The sequence below is a fragment of the Arachis ipaensis genome, chromosome B05, assembly GCF_000816755.2.
Source record: "Arachis ipaensis cultivar K30076 chromosome B05, Araip1.1, whole genome shotgun sequence".
Classification (NCBI taxonomy): domain Eukaryota; kingdom Viridiplantae; phylum Streptophyta; class Magnoliopsida; order Fabales; family Fabaceae; genus Arachis; species Arachis ipaensis.
The window spans coordinates 33,908,847-33,924,508 of record NC_029789.2 but is presented as its reverse complement, the minus strand read 5'-3'; the positions used below and the strand labels follow the sequence as shown (position 1 = coordinate 33,924,508).

The following is a 15,662-nucleotide window of genomic DNA, read 5'->3' as shown; positions in this document are numbered from 1 at the left end:
AAACCACAAGGCGATGAAACCAGCCGTTGGAATCATTAAATTCCTCCTGAATCCTTTCTTAAGGTAAAATATTGGTGTATAGGTTAAAAGAGGTTGTTATTGAATAGTTGAATTATTTTACTCTCTTATTTTTCTGTGCTCTTAGTATCAGACTTAGTACTGAAGTGCTTGTTGTCTTTTTTGGATGCAAACTTACGTGATATGTAAACAAAGGCATGATTTGTGTACAAGTTGTTGCAAGTGGGCGTCAAGAATGGGATATAGCATGGAAGTTGGTTTCAAGGTTCTTTTATTTGTCAAGAATGGGATATGGAATTATACTATATGTTAATAACTTGATGTTGTTAAAATTGACAATTGCATTCTGTTGAGAAGAATGGGAAACAAAAAACACAGAAGCTAATTTATTGTAAATTTCACAGATTTAAGATTTATTCACTAAATTACACATAGTATTTGTTACTAATATGTAGTTTTCGTTTTTGAAATACTAATGCTTTTACCTTGATTTCGGTGCAGGGTGCCAAAGCCAGAAGTGCTACATTGAACTCTCCAAACAATTTAAGGAGAAAGCTTGGAAAGGTTTGATGATTACGTTAACAAGCTTGCAAATGCAATGGTCACATGGATTGAGGCTTAGGATGAACTTAACCCATCTGCTGCTACTTTGCCCAATAGTCCTGCAATGTAAAATTTATCACTCAGATTTGTTCAGTGTTATAGTTCTTAAGCCTTTTTGCCTAGGATTTCTGCGGCTATTAGTTTAAGTTTTTAGGCAGCGCAGAAGATAATGATATGGCGATAGTTATTTTTATTTTACAATGCCTTAAAAAATCTTCTTATGTCTCATTTTTCCATTCAAAAATCTTCTTATGTATGCTTATTAATTTGTTACAATATGAAATCAATGAATGTAGATTTCAATTTATAGTTCTATATGGCCCTGATCTTTTATATATTAAGATGATTGGATTTTTTTATTACTATTGAAGCAAGGAAAGGATCCAAATGTTAATAGTAGAAGTAAGAGATCTTGTAAAAGAAGAAACAAGACATGGAAAAAACTAATAATATATGACTATTAAAATCGACGTCAATTTTGTCGCTTTTTAAATTTAATACAGACAAAAATCGACGGCAATGTTGTCGATTTTTAATGTAAAATAGATAAAAGAAAATGGAAAATATGTCGGTAATTTAATAATTAAATCGACAGCTAATTTGTCAATTTTAATAAATTAAATATCGACACAAGTGTCGTCGATTTTAGATAATATTATCGACAACCAAAGTGTCACTTTTATTAAATATGCAAAAATCTCAAACCTAAATTATTGACACAGTAGCCGTCCATTTTATTGAAAGTTTATCGACAACTCAAAAATCCGTCGATTTTATTAATTTTTTGAAAAATCGACACGTTTTTAAGCGACGGCTAATATCATCCATTTTACCGTCGATTTTTAAAATTATTGACGGCAAAGTCGTCGATTTGGCCGTCGATTTTAAATATGTTTCTTGTAGTGTTAGTGTTGATGTCTTTGTGTTTATTTCGAGCATGTATGAGTGAAGCCATAGTTAGGATATTTTTATAGAGCTAGTATACAAGACATGTTAGTTGGATTAATGTTTTATTAAGAAGGGTTGATTGGGTTTGTTTTTAGGTATTAGTTAAATTAAGTTTGTAAATAAATGTTATTCATTTTGTTTTTATTTAGAGTAGGTAGACGTTGAGTGATTAAGTTATTAAATGTCATTATTTAAGTTTATTTATTAACTTGATGTTTATTAATTTACTAAGTAAATATTTCTACTCATTTGTCAAAGTTGTTTCTAATTTATTAATTAATTTAGTTATTAATTCACTAGATGTGTGGTATTTTGGTTATTAATTATTTAGTAGGATTTTTTTTATTTACATTTAGTTATTTGTTAAGTACATGTAATTGTCTGAATGCGACATGGCACATCACAGGACAGCTGTTAGTGTTGTTGTCTTTGTATTTATGTTCGAGCATATATGAACGAAGCCATAGTTAAAGTACTTTTATAGAACTAGTGTATAAGACATATTAGTTGGATGAATATGTTGTTAGGAAGGGTAGATAGGGTTTACTTTTAGCTATTAGTTAAATTAAGTTCGTAAGTAAATCTTATTCATTTTATTTTTATTTAGAGTAAGTTGTTAGGTAGAGATCGGGTGATTAAGTTATTAAATGTCATTATTTAAGTTTATTTATTAACTTGATATTTTTTAATTTACTAAGTAAATGCTTCTACTCATTTGTCGAAGTTGTTTCTATTTATCTATTAATTTAGTTATTAATTCACTAGATGCGTTGTATTTTGGTAATTAATTATTTAGTACGATTTTTTTATTTAAATTAAGTTATTTATTAAGTACATGTTTACTAATAAAATTATTAATTAATTAAGTAAATATTTTTATTTAAGTTAGTTTATTAAATAAATATTTTTATGTAAGTTCATTTCTGATGTGAATGTTAATTGGAATGTTTTTTGGTGTTAACTTTGCTAGCTTTATAATTTTATAGATTTTTTATTGGAGTTTTTATTTTTTTATTAGATGCATCGATTGCTTCTCCCTAAACAGAGTAAGGGACATGGATGTCTGTTGTGCCTCTCGTCTACTTTAACATAGTTGAGTTTCACCATGTAGACCGGGTGAAATGCTAGTTTGGAAGCGAGCAGTCAATATCAGGCCCCCCCGGTCAACGTCAACAGGTTCTTGGCCTCCACAGGACGGGGCGAGGACGCTGGTGGCCAACCATGCTTCGGGAGTGGTATGACCGTTTTAAGGCTCGGTTTGGGGAGGGACATTGGATTACCATTCACCTGTTCACGGAGTATTGGCCCACCCAGGAGTATTGGGATTGGTACCAGGGGGCCTGTCGCGTTAGATACCTATCCAGGCAGCATGTTCTTGATGACCCCAGGCTGTAGGACTTACCGAATGACATCCAGCCTACCCCCAGTTAGCCGACGGACGTCTAGCCTACTCCCAGCCAGCGGACTACGGAGAGACAAGGTCAGGACACGCAGGGAGCGCTTGGATGTGGAGTTAGATGAGAATGCTGCGTATGACCAACAGGAAGACCACGGTAATATTCCAGACGACCAGGGTGACTCACCACCTCCACCACCACCATCCCCTCCTCCTCCTCCTCCTCGTCCTCCTCCTCCTCCTCCTCCATCACCACATCCGCCTTCAGGGTCAGGATCACCGACATTTCGGGACGGTTGGGATGTTGCCTCCGGATAAACCCTAATTTTATTGCCTATCTTGTGTTAAATTTAGGGAATTTTATCAACCTATCTCAAATTTATTCAATGATATAGCATGCTTTTGTAATTCTCTCTACTTTGTGCTTAAGATTGAAAATATGCTTTTTAGGCCTTTAAATTACTAATTTTAATTCACTTTAATTCCATTCGATGCATTGATATGTTTGTTGAGTGATTCCAGGCTTATAAGGCAAGGATTGGATGGAAGAGGTGAAGGAAAAAGCATGTAAAGTGGAGAATTCATGAAGAAATGAGGATTTGCTGAACTCAAGGCCAGGCGCACGCGTCCTCTACGCATAGGTGTGAGGAGAAAATCCGCCAATGACGCGCACGCGTCATCCACGCGTACGCGTGAGGAAGGAATTTTCTAATTGACGCGCATGCGTCAGCTATGCGCACGCGTGACGCTAGTCACGTGACCTCATTAAAGTGAATACACTGGGGGCGATTTCTGAGCTTTTCAGGCCCAAATCTAACTTATTTTTGAAGCTATTTGATGCAGAATTCAAGAGAGAACAAGGGGGGAGCAATTAGGTAGTGTAGGAAACATGATTTAGGTTAGTTCTAGAGAGAGAAGCTCCCTCTTCTCTCTAGAAATTAGGGTTTTTAGTTTAGTTTTTTCTTAGATTTAGGTTTAATTACTTGTTTTGATTTAGTTTCTGTTATGTTTCCTTGTTGATCTCCTTCAATCTTCTTAGTTTCTCATGTTAATTTCTCTTTTGAGCCACTTTTATGTTCATGCACTATTGTTGGATTTGGATTTTCTTTAATACAATCTATGTTTTATGTTTGTTAATGTTTAATTGACTTGTTATTGTTGCTTTCTTACTTTTGGGTAGTAGTAGAATTTTATTATTATTGCACTTTTATGATGCTTTCATTTTATGCCTTCTAAGTGTTTGATAAAATGCTTGGCTTAGGTTTAGAGTAGATTTTTGAGCATTTTTGGCTTGGAAAGAGAAATTGGGCAATCTTGAGTCATTAATACCCAATTTAGATTGGTGATCTAGAGTGATTAGTTAGTCTTTTATCCATTAACTTTACTTATGGATTGGGATTAACTAGTCCTATTTGACTTTCTCTCAATGTGAAGATAACATTATACCTTCTTCCGATGTTGGAGATGACGAAATAAGATCAGCTCTTGTTAAGTATTGTATGATAATTAATGACTAGGATAGAAAGCCTTGATTGTCAATCCTTGCCATGAATGCCTCTTTTTAGTAAGTGCTATCTTTAGTTGTTTGTTTTATTCTTCTTGCCCTTTTTAATTTCTTGTTTTATCAACCCAACCCCCGTGAAACTCATAACCAATAATTGAGCACTCGATCATGATTCCTAGGAAAAATGACTCGGGACTAATACTCTCGGTTATTTTTATTGGGTTGGACTTGTGACAACCAAAATTAAACTCTGATGGAAGGTTGTTTGTTGGTTTGGATCTATACTTGCAACGGAATTATTTTGTGAAAATTCCTAATCGACGATAACCGTCTATCATGTTTTTGGCGCCGTTGCCAAGGAGTTGCAATGTGTACTTGTTATTGGTTATTGTTCATATGTGAATATTGTAAATAATTTTATTTTTTCTTTGTTTGCTAGTTTTTGCTAGTTTTAGGATTTGGCTTTCTTTGTTTCTTATTAGTTTTGTTTCTCTTGCTACTATAAATTCTCATCCTTTTGGCTATGAGTTTGGTTCAAACTATGTTGTAGAAAATGAAAGCTTTAATGGAGGTTTGCATCAAGGATTTTGAAATCAAAGGTGGGAGGAGCCTCAAGCATATGGATACTCTTCTTGGCAACAACCTCCTCCGGTTTCTTATAGGTATAATCCAACTCCTAATGCTTACCAACCTAATGGATGTAGTGACCCTCATTGTCCTCAACATAGTCCTCAACAACCCTACTCACAAGCCCCACATCACCATTCACTTTCATACAATCCTAACCCATACCCACCATACCAACAACTATATGAACCATACTTAGAGCCGCCGCCATTCCAATATCAATACTCTCAAGAACCATTAATTCTATATACATCACCTCCATACCCTTACCAAGATGAACCACCTTCTAATTATGAACCCTTTCTCCCAAACAATGAACCCTCCTTCTCACCATCACCTTCAGTGAATGAAGCTTTCCAACTTTTCATGCAAGAACAACAAGATCTCTACTCTCGCCTTCAAAAGCAAGAAGAGGAGCAGAAGGGGTTAGAAACCATGTTGGCTACTATGACTGAAGCCGCTAACCGCATGGCCTCCTACCTAAGCTCATGTGTTCAAGACACTCCCATTGATGAATGTGGAGGATCAACCAAGGAGCTTAATGAGGGAGTGAATGTGGAGCTTCAAGGTGAAGAAGAGGAGTTGAAGCAAGAATCGCAACAAGAGGAGGAAGTGGAGATAATTGAGCCGGAAGGGGTGGTTGAAGAATTAGAAGAGGGTGATCAAGAATTGGATTCAATCATTGATAAGTTCTTGTCCTCACTAACAAATCACCTCGAAGATCCCATTGAGCCTTCTTCCATTGAGCTTGAAAGCAATGTCAAGGAGGGTGCGCAACCTCCAAAGCACATGGGGAATGATGAAGAATTGGAAGAATTTGAGCAAGCAACAAATCTCTCTCTTGATGATGATTCCACACTAACACATGGTCCTTTGGTATTTGAGGAGTCTTCTTCCATTAAAATTGTGGTAGATGTTGAGATAAGTTCCATATTACCTCCAAGTTGTGACATGAAGGATGGAGAAGAGCTAGAAGAGGTTGGTGAGGAAGTGATTGAATGTGAAGAACCTCGTCAAGAGGTAAACATGGAAGATGTTTATCAAAGGGTGGAGGTAACCGAAGAAAAGCACAAGGGAGTGGACCTTACATTGTCAAAGTGTGGGGAGGTCCCTCTTCCTAAGTCACCATCATCCTTTATACCATTCAAGTGGGTAAAATTCATATCCCTTAGCTTTCTTATTCCACTTGAATATGGTTTGCTTGAAACGGATGGTCAACTTAGGAATATTTGTGGAATGAAAAGCAAGAAAGAGTTGGTTAGTGGTATGCATCACAATTCAAGGTTCACTATGGTTGAATCACCAAAATCTAAGTGCAAGGGATGGTGTAGTACTCAATTGAGAGGATCTAAGATAGTTTGGTGCTTCAATGAGAATTCACAAGTCTTGTCATCTGAATTGAACTATGGTAGTCAACAAGAAGATGGGTGCAAAAATAAGGTTTGGGACCCCGGAATACAATTTGGGAATCAACAACTTTGGGGCCTTGTCATTTGCTTAAGCTTACTTGAAGGCTTTATGCACCTAGTTTAGGATCCTAGTGGACATTGGATATGCAAGCATTGGTGGGGATTCAAGGAAGAGTTCAAGCATAAGCCACCATAATAGGGACCCCATCAATGGTCCAACTTAAGAACTTGAAATAAAAGTGCTAGGTGGGAGACACTCCACCATGGTAAATTCTTTCCATTCTCTTGTATATATAATCAATGTTTCGAATTGCCATTGTTAGGTACTTTTCTTCCATTTTTACTCTTATATATATTGCTTAGTTGCATGTTAAAATAGGTTTAATTTCATGTTTAATTTTGCTTGTTTGGTTCATTTGGGAGTCTAGTATGTTAAATAAGGTTTGATGGTATTTTGGTAGCTGTTGGGATGTTTAGAATGCTTGGTTTGGTGATAGAACTTAAAAAATTTTAAAAAATAGAGCACCCAGCCACACGTACGCATGACCCACGCGTACGCATGACCCACGCGTATGCATGACACCCAAGTTTCCAACTCCTCACACGTACGCCTCACCCACGCGTATGCGTGACCCCCCAAAATTTCCAGGTGCAGTACAAAAACCAGAGAGTTGTGTGTGTAGGTGGCTGAAATTGTGCGTCTACCACAATTTTGACCCATGCGTACGCGTGCTTCATATGTACGCATCATCTTCCTTTCTCTCGCATCACACGTGCGCGTCAATGATGCGTACGCATTACTCCCCATTTCTGCCACTCCCGCGTACGCGTGACCCTCTGCCCTGTTTCACATACTTCTTTTCTTCTCTTCTTTTCATTTCTTTCCTTCTTCTCTCTTCTCCTCTTTCCTTTTCCTTCTTCAACCATCATCCAACACTATCAATCACCATCCATCATCACCTTATTTAGTTAGTTAATTAGTTAGTTAGTTAGTTAGCATAATTTTTGTTTTAGGCAATAAGTGTTGGATTATTAATCTTGTTTACCGTTTGTTGCTGCTGATTATTAATAGGATGCTATGTTAGCATCATTGTTATTCATATTCATTGTTGGAGTTCTTAATTGAGGTTATACTTTGTTGCTTGGTTGTGAATTCTTCATGCTTAATATCTTTTGAATACCAAGTATTTATGGATTGCCTTCAAAGCACTCTAATTCTTTTAAATTACATGATTTGGCCACCATGTGATTTGAATCCTTTTCTTTGACTAGGAAATTTCTTGATGGATGTTGTGCATTTATCTTAATGCATTGTGTTGCTTGATCTTATACATCCATATGTTATGCTTATGCCTTAATGACATGTTGACCATTAATTATTTACTTATGTACTCTACACATATTTGAAACTAGTCATTTTGGCATAATGCTTCAATTGTGAATTGGATTGTAAGCTCAACTAGGGACATCCTTTTGTAATTCTCAAGCTATACGGACCATGCTTGCTATGTGATTGATTTTCACCTCTAACTACATTTTATAGCAACCATGTTTCTCATTTTATGTCCACTAGATGATGTGAGCTAAAATTCAAGGTGTGTCATTGATTGATGTGTAAGTTTCATATTTGCTTTGGTTCATTAAATTGTCTTGCACATCAATCAATTTCCATTCATCATCTACTTCACAATCGCTTGATTCTTGCTTGAATGCCTTTATGCTTCTCTATTACTTGTTTGGTTGTCTTAACCTACAAGATCTCTTTGAAGTATCTCAAGCACACTAGAATGAGTGAAGTGCATGCTTCTTTTGTGTACTTGTGACATAACTTTTAATATCAGTGTGTGTGTTCTAAACCACATGCAACTTAGAACTCACACACTATTCTTCCTTAATGTCACACTAATTCACTCACTCCATTCTAGTGGTTCTTACCTCATTCCAACAATTTATGCTTCCTTGCTTTTGATTTTTCTCATCTTGCTGTGCTATTTTCTATTTTTCATGGATGAGTCATGATAAGGAAAAAAAATAGGAGTGAAAGAAAAGAATACGCAGCAGCCGATTGATTCATCAGCTGCAGGTGGCAATTCGAAAAGTCGTTGTACCCTCTCGCTCATCTTTGAATGCACCGAGGACGGTGCAAACTTTTAAGTGTTGGGAGGTCGTTCGACCAATCGGCCATTTTTGGGTGACAAATTTCTAATCCCAATACTTTTGCATTTCATTTTTAGGTCATTTAGAATTTTTAATTGTATTTTCTTAGTTTGCATATATATAATAAGCTTAGTCAACATAATGAAATTTTCTAAGAAAAAAATTCTTATACAGGGCATTGGCACTCAAATTGATTTGAAAAAAAAAATTTTTCATCAAACTTGCTCGAATTATATATTGTGGAACATGTTTTGAGCTAAAAACACATAACCTGTGAGTTTTGAGCCTAATTGTATGGTCACAACATATTAACCACTATTTGCATTCTTGTGTGTATTATTCTCTTTCTATGATTGCAATCTTTGATTTGTTTGATTCTTTATGTCCATTTTTTTGTATATGAATGCATTTATATGATTGAGGTCATCGTTTCATTTAGCTCACTTACCCAAATGGCCTTACCTTTTATCTTCCATTGTTAACCAATTTTGAGCCTATGTTACTCCCTTTTGTTCTTAATTTAGCACATCACTACCCCTAAGTGAAAAGTAATAAATGTCCCTTATTTGGATCTTTGATTAGCTTAGGCTAGTGAGATTGTGTATCATTTAAGAGGGAGACACTTGGGAACATTGGGTGAGATAAAAGTGTATTTTATAGTTTTACTGAAAATATTGGAAATTGGGTACATACTCATGCATTAAATATTTAAACCATATGCATTAGTACCTTTATATACAATTCATCAAAAGAAAAAGAGAAAAACAAAAGAAAAATAAAAAAATGTAGAAAAAGAAAAAGAAAAAAATATAAAAAGAAAAGAAAAAGAAAAAAGAACCAATAAAAAGGGGACAAAATGCCCCAAAGTCAAAGTAATAATAATTAATGCATATGTGTTGTGATAAAAAAAGAGAATGCATGAGTGTGTGAAAAAGTGAAGAATGGGTAGTTAGGTTTTCTTTGAATTGTATAGGTTGTAGGTTAGGTGAGAGCTTAAGTTAGTCAAAGATTCAACTTTCAAGCTCACTTGACCAAATACAATCTTACCTTGACCTAGCCCCATTACAACCTTATGAAATATCCTCATAATATTTGTATGCATGCATTGAATAATTGTTGATTGTTAGATGAAAAACAAATCTTAGAAAGCATGACTAGAGGAGAATTGAGTGAATCAACCCTATACACTTGAGCGACTAGAGCGGATACACATCCGGTGAGGGTTCGATTGCTCGATTACATGTTTTTACCCACGATCATCTCTTTTCTTGCAAGTTTGTAAACTTTTTTCGATAACTCAATTCAATTGTGGATTCGATTCGATTGTGATTGCTTTAGCCCTTATGTTCACATATGTATTCTTGGAATTTGATTTATTTTGACCAAATAGTTGCATGCATTTAGATAGTTTATTTGTATTGAATAAATGTTGATACCTCTTGTATCTTTCTTGGTTTAGCATGAGGACATGCTTAGTTTAAGTGTGGGAAGATTTGATAAACCCCAATTTTGTGGTTTATCTTGTGTTGAATTTAGAGGATTTTATCAACCTATCTCATATTTATTCAATGAAATAGCATGCTTTTGTAATTCTCTCTAATTTGTGCTTAAGAGTGAAAGCATGCTTTTGAGGCCTTTAAAATGCTAATTTTAATTTACTTTAATTCTATTCGATGCCTTGATATGTTTGTTGAGTGATTTCAGACTTATAAGGCAATGATTGGATGGAAGAGGTGAAAGGAAAAGCATGCAAAGTGGAGAATTCATGAAGAAATGAGGATTTGTTGAACTCAAGGCCACGCGCACTCGTCATCCATGCGTACGTGTGAGGAGGGAATTTTCCAATCGACGTGCACGCGTCATCCACGCGTACGCGTGAGGAGGGAATTTTCCAATTGACGTGCATACGTCAGCCACGCGCACGCGTGACGCTAGTCACGTGACCTCATTAAAGTGAATACGCTGGGGGCGATTTCTGAGCTTTTCAGGCCCAAATCCAACTCATTTCTAAAGCTATTTGATGTAGAATTCAAGAGAGAACAAGGGGGGAGCAATTAGGTAGTATAGGAAACATGCTTTAGGTTAGTTCTAGAGAGAGAAGCTCCCTCTTCTCTCTAGAAATTAGGGTTTTTGGTTTAGTTTTCTCTTAGATTTAGGTTTAATTACTTGTTTTGATTTAGTTTCTGTTATGTTTGCTTGTTGATCTCCTTCAATCTTCTTAGTTTCTCATGTTGATTTCTCTTTTGAGCCACTTTTATGTTCATGCACTTTTGTTGGAGTTGGATTTTCTTTAATGCAATCTATGTTTTATGTTTGTTAATGTTTAATTGACTTGTTATTGTTGCTTTCTTACTTTTGGGTAGTAGTAGAATTTTATTATTATTGCACTTTTATGATGATTTCCTTTTATGCCTTCCAAGTGTTTGATAAAATGCTTGGCTTAGGTTTAGAGTAGATTTTTGAGCATTCTTTGCTTGGAAAAAGAAATTGGACAATCTTGAGTCATTAATACCCAATTTAGATTGGTGATCTAGAGCGATTAGTTAGTCTTGTATCCATTAACTTTACTTATGGATTGGGATTAACTAGTCCTATTTGACTTTCTCTCAACGTGAAGATAACATTATACCTTCTTCCAATGTTGGAGATGACGAAATAGTATTTGCTCCTATTAACTATTGTATGATAATTAATGACTAGGATAGAAAGCCTTGATTCTCAATCCTTGCCATGAATGCCTCTTTTTAGTAAGTTCTATCTTTAGTTGTTTGTTTTCTTCTTCTTGCCCTTTTTAATTTCTTATTTTATCAACCCAACTCCCGTGAAACTCATAACCAATAATTGAGCACTCGATTGTGATTCCCAGGAAAAACGACCCGGGACTAATACTCTCGGTTATTTATAGTGGGTTGGACTTGTGACAACCAAAATTAAACTCTGATGGAAGGTTGTTTGTTGGTTTGGATCTATACTTACAATGGAATTATTTTGTAAAAATTTCTAATCGACGATAATCCTCTATCACTCCCCGGGTTGGCATGACCTCGGGGCATCCAGTAGTCATCAGGAGGCATCGACGATCGACGAGACAGATTTTGAGGAGGCATTCTACATTCGTACCACCGACCAGGCCACCATGCAGCGCATTGTAGAGCAGTTCTGCATAGGTAGGGAGCAGAGCATGGGATAGCCATAGCAATAATAGTCTGCCCCTATGTCCACTACTGTTTGCGTTCGATATATTTCTCTAGGTTTGGCACGTCATACGACACACATGTCCGATCCAGTGCTTAGTATGTGAGACCGCCTTCAGTAGACTACAGCCTATTGATGATGGCATCCCAGCATTTATAAGATACCGCTTTTCCTCGGTAGACTTGAAACGAGAATAAAGTTCACTGCCATGTGCCTGACACAGTAAGCATGAAACGCTCTAAGAGGATGCCAACCACTATCGTTAGCTCTCAATGCAGCATTGATCGCCTTGGATCTGTTAGATATAATCAATAGGCCTTCCTGTGGGATGACATGTCGCCTTAGATTGGTAAAGAAGAAAGACCATGACTCCGTTGTCTCATACTCAACAATTGTAAAGGCCACAGAAAGGATATTACTGTTACCGTCTTATGCCAATGCAATAAGCAAAACACCACCATATTTCCCATATAGGTGCATGCCATCGACAAATACAAATGGCTTGCAATTCTTGAAATCCTCCACACAGGTAGGGAAGGCCCAAAATACATTATCAAACATGCTACAATCATGCACCATAAGGTGTTCCGCAGAGTACGGTATAGCATTGATCTCATATATCGTTCCAAGATAACAACTCTGTAGTGTTTGCAGCAACCTCGACACCTTATTGTATGACTCTTCCGAATTACTGTATATCTACGCAATTACCTTTTGCTTCACCATCCAGACCTTTCTGTACGAGAATTTGAAGTGATAGCTTTGCCTAACTGCACCTTGTAGGACAGAGATGCCGACGGATGGGCTGGATTATATCAACGGGAGGATGACATAGCAGATGAGAGTGCTGTTCAACTATTGGTGGTCCTGAGACATGGCGGGTGCTAAACACGTGTGTGCTTCTCCCACCCTACGCACCTCCCTAATGAAATAGAACAACTGTGGTTGAGATGTACAACAAGAATAATAATGATAACTGAGAATATAGAACACAATTAAACCTGGACGTACCAATATTTGAGATTCTATTGGAGAGCAATACGGAGACGTCAAGGGCAGCCTGCTTTAGATTATTAGCAATGCATATGGTACTTTAATCGATTCGACTTCGTAACTTGGTACTCAGCACTTCTGGGAATGCTGTAATTCTTCATGCCCTACAATACTGCCTCTCGGCTTTTGAATCTGTGTTTAACCCAAAACTCCACCCCACCGTCTAAGTTGTAATCGTCTTTACCTGTGTTGAAAAATGAATTTTTCTCTTGCATCGCTTCCAGATCCAATGTATGATAGTGACTAGCTACATATGACAAGTCCAGAATGGGTTTGGGACAAGTAGAAGATATCGATGTGATGGCTCGACTGGGGTCTCCGGTACATACTCCTCCTAGTCATCATTCTCAAAAGAACCGATGTCGTTGCTATCTGCAATATACTCTTTGTCTAAGTCCTCACCATCAACATCCATCTATTCCACTGGACGAGTAACGTCTAGCGACGGTGGTGCGAGAGGTGGGTCATTTTACATGTAGTCCGACTGCCCATATCAACCGCCACCGACATCACCAACCTCTGTGGTGCGCGAAATTGACTCCGCAAACTTTCACACAGATGAACCGGCAAGTGCACTGGGTCCTCCAAGTAATACCTCAGGTGAGTGAGGGTCGAATCCCACGGAGATTGTCGGATTGAGCAAGCAATGGCTATCTTACGGATCTCAGTCAGGCGATTAGAAAAGATGGTTGTTTGGTTGAAAAACGCATAAAACAGAATAAGAAAAGAGTTACCGGATTGGTGTTAAATAAATGATAAGAGAGCGGTTGAGGCTTTAGAGATGATTTCTCTTTCTGGATCAATTTTTCTCACTGTCTACTTCAACAATGGATAATTCATTCCATGGCAAGTTGTAAGTGATTAATGCCGGGGCTAGTGGTCATTAATCTCTTCTGCTTCATATCAAACACCGGTACTAATGGTCGTCCAATCTGAACGAGGGTGAAGCTCTAGCAATTCAGTCCCTTGAAGATCCTACTCAAAATACTACAGACAAGGTTGGATCTTCCGAATCAGAGAATGAAGCTTTATGATCCTACCTTATACCACAAAGGCCCTAATCGACCCGTACCTCGGCTGAACAGATGTTCCTATGTCCCCAATGAAGTCATGGATTAGCCGTCTAAGAGATGTATAATCAAGTTTATGGTTCAATACTATCCCGCTAAGGACTTGCAAGAACCCATGTAGAAAATGGGTCACACACTCGTTCTACCCAGTTTCATTAGATTGAAGAACGAAGATACATCTTAGAATGGAATCAAACACAGATTGAAATAGAAACAATAATATTATTAATCCATGAGAATCAGCAGAGCTCCTAACCTTAATCTAGGAGGTTTAGTTGCTCATGATTTACAGAGAAACAATAGTGAATTCGAAAATATGGCAAAAGGTCCTGAACAAAGGTGATCCTTGTTCTATATATACTAATCTAGTAACTAGAGATTACAGAAATAAGGCAGACTAGACTCTTGGTGCAAAAATCTACTTCTTGGGTCCACTTGGTGAGTGTTTGGGCTTAGCTTTGAGTGAGGCCACGTGTTGAGACTCCCCTTAGGGCGTTGGACGCCAGCCTTGCTCCCTTTTGGGAGTCCAACTCCAGGCTTGCTCCCTTTTGGGCATTCAACTCCAGACAGAGGGGTAAGATGGGCGTTCAACGCCCTTTTTGGACCATCATTTCCAGAGAAAAGTATGAACTATTTTATATTTCTAAAAAGCCCTGGAAGTTAGCTTTCCAACTCGGTTGAGAATGCTCCATTTGGACCTCTGTAGCTCCAGAGATGCTCGTTTGAATGCATGGACGTCAGAATCTGACAGCATTTGTAGTCCTTTCTCAGCCTCTGAATCAGACTTTTCCAGAAATTGCCAGAATCACCCAAAAATCACCTAAAATCATAGAAAAACCACAAAAACTCAAAGTAGCATCCAAAAAGTGAATTTTGCACTAAAACCTACAAAAACTTAATAAAATTTAACTAAACATACTGAAAGCAATGAGAAAATGGTACTAAAAAGTGTATAAAATATCTGCTCATCACTTTGTAGAAAGCTCTATCACTTGTTCTGCCATGATTCTCCCATGGATGTCAAACATCAGGTGCACATGCTCGTTGCCATGGAGCCAAAATAGACGAAACCGAGAAACTTCGTTTCCCATTGGTGCTAGCAACCTATACCCTACCATCCGATCTCTTTTCTCCCACTACCACCGATGCTACTCAATATTAGACTCTTCAACTCGAACAAAGAACTTACTCGTCAGGTACGCAACAGAATGGGATTCTCACACTCAAATATTACCCCATTATCACTATTTCTCATATGATAATTGGGATACACACTTACAACTAAATATCAACTACTACTAGATATTTTGACTTATTTTAGGAAGAAAAAGGTAGAGAAGAAGTAGTGAAATATTTGTGGAGAATACAAAGGGTTCCACATCCTTTTATAGGTGCTGAAAATTTGTCATAACGTATCTCGTTTATACTGTAAACATCATAATTATTCACATATCTCCTTTATAGTGTAAATGAAATAAGATTGTACGTATCTCGTGTACGCTGTAAACAAAATATACCCGTCAATGTTATGTGGCCTTAAAACGAGATACGTGCAATCTTATTTTGTTTACATTGTAAACGAGATAAGAGATAAGGTGAATTTTTGTAAAATTACTACAAATTGTTTATTTTGATAAATAAAATATTTATTTTATTTATTTAAAAAATCCCTTTTCCCTTTT

At 37.0% G+C, this 15,662-nt stretch overlaps 1 long non-coding RNA gene across 1 annotated transcript in view; it reads left to right on the top strand.

The window, feature by feature from the left end:
- The window catches only part of LOC110262813, a 15,965-nt gene extending 602 nt beyond the window's left edge, over window positions 1-15,363 (top strand). Inside the window, exons 2-3 of the long non-coding RNA XR_002347816.1 lie at window positions 6,075-6,078; window positions 15,324-15,363. This is a non-coding gene — a long non-coding RNA (uncharacterized LOC110262813). The remainder of the gene's footprint in view (window positions 1-6,074; window positions 6,079-15,323) is intronic.